Here is a 6,000-nt window from a genome sequence, read left to right on the forward strand (position 1 = left end):
GGCCGTATGCGCTATTTGAAATTTATCCAAATTTACCGGGAGCACCGGTAAATTTTTATATTCAATTTTTCTCGAAAGCAGAAGTGTTTTAGGGGCTAAATTTTCTAGTGCTTATAATAAATCCACAGGGGCATCCAAATATATAAAAATTGTAAAGAATCACTATCCACCCAATTTTCAAAATTTCCCAAAACTTTGTATTACCTTTAAGGGAGGTGATGAGGGTGGTGATCTGATGTGAATACGGGTGATGAGAATGGGGAGGTCGGAAAATAATGTGGGCAAAGAGAATGCCGAGGAAGATAATGACGTTGGTTTGATGATGTATTGATATAATATAGTGATGACGATGTGATGAGGAAGAGGAGGAGGATGCTGGTGACAATCAGGATAGGAATGGGGAAGATAACGGGGGAAATAATTATTGGAATGGTGATAGTGGTAATGGTGTATTGTTTACTTTTTCATTCATTTATATGCTGGTATAACTAAGGTGATGGCTCTTGTTTATTCAATATCATTATTTCTATAAAAAAAAAATCAACCTAAGGCATTAAGTATGCTCATTGATAGACATGCTTAAAGTCTGAATAAGTTGAAAATGTGCCTTTTGAAAAGATTCTATACTTTTTACCAGACCAATCCATGCTATTTTATAAAATACAAAATGAAAAGGAGACCGAATGTCACAAAAATCACAGACATACAGCTTCACCTAAACAGGTCTATCATCAGCTTTATAATCGGACAACTAAATTAAACTTCCATGATTATCATCAATTGGTACATCTTAGCCTGTTATTAAAGAATGCACAGACACAAAACTGATTTGGTTGTTTCTAAAAATTTAGCGACAACCTTTTGATGTCTAGACGAACAACTTACAAAAGTAAAACGTAACAGAAGCCCAGCCTCCCATATCTGATAATTAAAAGGCTTCATCAAATTCATCAAGAAGAATAATGGTTGGGAGTCTTGGCGGAAGCTGGAGAAAGTATACACCACATAATGTTTATGACAAACAATAACCAATTATCACAAAATCCTTTAGAAGAATGTGATTTTAAATGAATTAGATGTTTGTTCTTTCCGTGGAAATCCTATCTCCCTTCTTTATTCTTTTTGTTGGATAATTTCTGCGCTCTATAAATGTATATTATTATTATTTTTCCCACCTCCATCTATCCACCCCATTCCGTATTTCCTCTCCCTCTGGGTATCTTCCCTCCTCTTTTTCTCTCCACCCCCCCCCCCCCCCCCCCCTCTCTCTCTCTCTCTCTCTTACTCGGAGGCTGACTCCCTAGCTTTCATCAGTATTATATTTTACTTCTTTTTCAATAACATGGCTTCAAGTGATGAGAAAGAAGATACCAGTGAATGTGGTAATAAAATGTGGTATATTGCAGCAGAATAAATGCTTTTTGAACAGTCTCAAGGTTTACCTCGCCAAAACGTCATGTTTTAATTTAAATGAGAGGCTTATGCATCGGCATATCATATTTGTTCGACTTGGTTAACCGGACAAAGCTTTTTTTTTATTCAATTGGAGCCAAGAAAATCTCCCAATATAAAAAAGAACTATTTGAACTGCATAAGTTTTCATTTCATCTTTCAAAAGAACGATTGACAATGATACAAATCGCAAATATTCATGGTATTTAGTGCCACTTGATGGATATTCGTAAAACCCAACAACAAACATACTCAATGCTTTAATTTTTGTTGTCGTCCAGACATCCAACTCAATTCCTACGTCTATAAAATTAACAATTGGGTGTCCAGTGGATCAGAGACTCCACTGACCAAATTGCTTTTATTCATTCAAAATTCAGTCTGGGATATCCTGTAGCATTCTTCATGGAGACCAACGAAAGAAGCCATTGAAGTGATCAGTTAGGAGCCGGAGGTGGTATCATATAGGTGTAAATGAGAGTATTATATAATGGGAATGGTGGATTGGGGCCAGGATATAGGCCTATATCCTTGGACTGGGGCTGGGAACAAGGGGTAGAGACTGAAATGAATTAGCATTGGCCCCAACTTGACAACTCATTCAAAAACTGCTCGGTTGGACGTTAATTTGTTTGTTGTTGTTATATGTACTTTGAATGCCCTGCATTTTCCCATAAAATGGAATCTGTCCTGATGGGTCATTGTATCTTCTCCTTTGTTGTGCAAGTTTCAACAATAAAGTGATGTTTAAATTTTTTCAAATGGTTCAGTACGTACTGAGAGATTATTATTGTAGAGATCACTTTGCTTAGAAACTGATAGACTTGTATTGGAAAAATCATTTTCAAGGAGTTTTTCAGCCAATGGTGGATGATAAATAAGTGTTTTTTCCTTGCCATAACTGGGAACGCTTGAACTCGCAATCAGTTAGAAGTAAATGATATATAGATGGAACAAAAAAGGAGTTCTTGAACTCTTATTATGTCTTGGTTTCTGTCAAACCAGTAACAATTTTGAAGAACATTATTTTGTACTACAGTCTCAGTTTACATGTCCTGGATGGATCACGGTGTCCGTTCCTTGGTTTCTTTTTGTTTTTTCATGGACTTCTTCCGCAAATAATGTTATAATGTTTTATCATGTTTGAGGAAATATGGACAGTTTATCATTTCGTTTTTGAAAATAACAATTTATATATATGTTTTTGCTTATATATGATTCATTGTCAGAAAAAAAATACTTATTGTACCTTACATTATTATTGTTATCGAAAAACTGTATGTTTACATGAAGAAAATAAAATTAAAAAAAAAAAAAAAATGGTTGTACCATGGAGCTAGTACAAGAGATAGCAATTAATGTGGTTGTATATCCCTCGCCAAACTCGAGAGGGATGCACGCGTGAGCGCGTCACGTCACTCCAGCTCCAGTACATCCGTGGTTACCTACACGCAGTGTATCATTGGAAACTCGTCCCTTGGTCTCGGAACGCTTGGACTGATCGAGGGATGCACTTCGTGCACAAACTTCCACAAACTAAACCACTTTCTTTCTGAATATAATTTGGATGATTACCTTGACGTCATTTACAAGATCTACTTGACAAAATGTCGCAGAAAACACCAACGAGGGATCGGAAATCCGTGAGCAAAAATGTTACGCTCGTTCCGGACTCTATCGCCATTGTCTTCTCGCCCGTCCCGCCGAAACCCACGGCGGGTGGAGAGACCGACGCCTCGGCAGCTACCACCTCTCATCACCGGCACACGGCTAGGAACGGGAAGGAACTTTTCAAGGAGTTACAACGGGAAAATAAGCACAGTGTTTGGAATAAAACGTTAGCAGAAAGCATTCGAGGTCTTTGTCTTGTCGGAACTTTGGAGCCATGGACTATTCTTGTGAGGGGAGATGAAGAGCAGTTGGATTGTCTTCGCTCGGCTTATGCCAGAAGAGTTCTCAAACCTCCAAGAAATTTCACCATCTCTAATCTAGGTAAGCTCTTATTTATCCAAAAATATTTAAAGGAAAATGCCACAGTTTGAGCTAGACAGAAGGAATGGAAAGGTGAAAAGTGAAGTGAGAAGAGAAGAAAGAGATAACAAATGTATAGAAAGAGAGAGAGAGAGAGAGAGAGAGAGAGAGAGAGAGAGAGCGAGAGAGAGAGAGAGAGAGAGAGAGAGAGAGAGAGAGAGGGGGGGGGGGGGGGGGTCGGGGTCATTAAATTCAAGTAAAAATGAAAGTGCAATATATTCAAAAAACATCTTCATCTTACCTATCATACAATTTAAAGATACAATCACTACTTCAAAGTTCAAACACATCTTTACACAATTTTTTTCTCCCAAATTTAAACCTGTTTTCCAGGTGGAGAACCACAGATAATATTTCAAATATGCAGAAAGATAAAAAAACAAACACTGTTACTGTTACAGATATTGTAGTTTTCTTTTTTTTAAGACTCTTTCACATCTAAATACTCTGCTCTGCCTTGCTTTTCTTTCTGGGATGTTGGCCTAAATAGAACTTTAGGTATTAAAACCTAAAATCAAATCAAATAGTCAGTCTTATAGCAAAATACAGTGCATTGTATTGAACATCTCTGTGACTTTCTTTACATTTGAAATATGTGCCTGATATGAAATCACCTCTTCTGAGTCTGACCCACAATCTGTCACTCTGACAACTCCAATATCGTCTTTAATTCCCTAAATACTATCTCAGCTCACTTCAGCGGTGTAAGATAGCCATGTCTTTGCCCTCAAAACCCTCCTGATGTTGTGAAAGGTAATCACCTTACATGTTACACCCCACTGCACCCCACCACCACCCTGCTGGGGTACATACTGCGCCCCTCTGCTGGAGCCCCAATTATAACATTAAAACCTTCCCATCTCAAATTGCTGCCTCAGTGGTATTGATGTCAGCCAGCCTTATTTTTCAGTAAACAGATAGTTTAGTATTACTTTGCCAGTCACTGCTTGATCACTTTCATGTCTTTTCAGCTGAGAATAGTCATGTTGATGAGTTTGTTATTTAGAAAATAATCACAAAGCTGCTCATTTTGGAAAGTCCATTTAATATTACCTGCATGGGTATGCCTACATTTAAATTGTTAGAAAGTAGACAATTTGAACTGTGTCGATGATCTGCATAAATTGAGCCAGAAAATGCATGTGTTCTTTAGTACATCCATCCTCAGATGTCACTTTAAAGAAGGTCTCATCACTTACAGGGATCAGGTACACATGCGCCCTAACAATTTCAAGTCTGCATCCCCCCCCCCCATATTGAATACAGACATTAGAAATACAGTTCTCTTGTGAACAGGTTAGTGGAACAGGCAAAACATTTTGTCTGAGAGACGCAAAAGCCAATACAAATTGTATGATAGCAAAAGGGTGTGGATTTTATAGATACCGGTATAAGCAGCTTAATGTTTTGTAATTTAAGGAGAGGTATTTCCATTTTGAATAGGGCATAGGAAGGCTTGTTTTGTAGTTACATGTATATGTAGTACTTTAATGATGTTTAGTACAATGGTGATGTTTGTGATAACTTAAGCTATGTGACATTCAAGGCCTTACAGAATTATCATAGCTGTTCTATGCTGTATGTTCTCTGAATAATATGGCCGTTAAGGAGTAAGATATCAATGGCATTTCATTATTGTTTTTTAGAGAATTCTATAATATCTGTTTCAAGTATACATGTACAATGTGTAATTATCATAAGTTCTTTTCAAGTGCTTTTGAACCCTAAATTCTAAGAGATACATAGACCAGTAGGTTTTATGGTCTGCACAATTCTATACACATCTTGATTATCAATTTATATCGTAAATAGAAGAGAATAATCAAAAGGGTGACAAAGAATTTATGAGCCTCCTCTAAAAAGAAAATTGAATGATATTTTCATTTGGTGCTTTCAGCTTACTGAATTTGTTTCAAAAGGTTTGTCAGTCTTGATATTAATGAAATTTTCAATTTCAAGGTAGTTCAAGCCTTTTTCTTTCCATTATCTGTTGCCTGAGGTCTTGTAAGTGTTATTGTGGATCACAAAAAGCTTGTTGAATAGTCGCTGATTTTATGAGTCATATTGTCTATTAATTGGAATCAATACTAGCCTGGAAGCTCGACTGCTGTCTCAGCATTCTTCCAGTATTTGCGGTAAAGGTAAAGGTAATTCAGCCATAGTTATGATATAAAAACAAAAGTGTTGAGATGGATATTTAAAGAAAGGGAATTAAAGAGGTCAAAGAATAGAAAGGAAAATTGTCTCAGTGTTTTTGTCTGAGGGAGAAGACATGAAAATTGCTTGATTGCATTTTAACACATGTGATTTTTCTAATCGTCATCTTAAAAAGCAAAAAATAAAATATATCGAATAAAAACCAGGTTTTTCAAGAGATGGAGCTGCTTGAAAGCAGGCTAGTCTATTCTTTACTTGAACACAAAGACACAGCATGTTGTCCACTAGCTTTCATCCTGTGTCGCATCCGTCTTGTTCATTAAGCATTTGTTGGTTGCATCCTCGCATCTGAGGCTCATT

The sequence above is a fragment of the Strongylocentrotus purpuratus genome, unplaced genomic scaffold (genome assembly GCF_000002235.5).
Source record: "Strongylocentrotus purpuratus isolate Spur 01 unplaced genomic scaffold, Spur_5.0 spur5_scaffold_10, whole genome shotgun sequence".
In the NCBI taxonomy this organism is placed as follows: domain Eukaryota; kingdom Metazoa; phylum Echinodermata; class Echinoidea; order Camarodonta; family Strongylocentrotidae; genus Strongylocentrotus; species Strongylocentrotus purpuratus.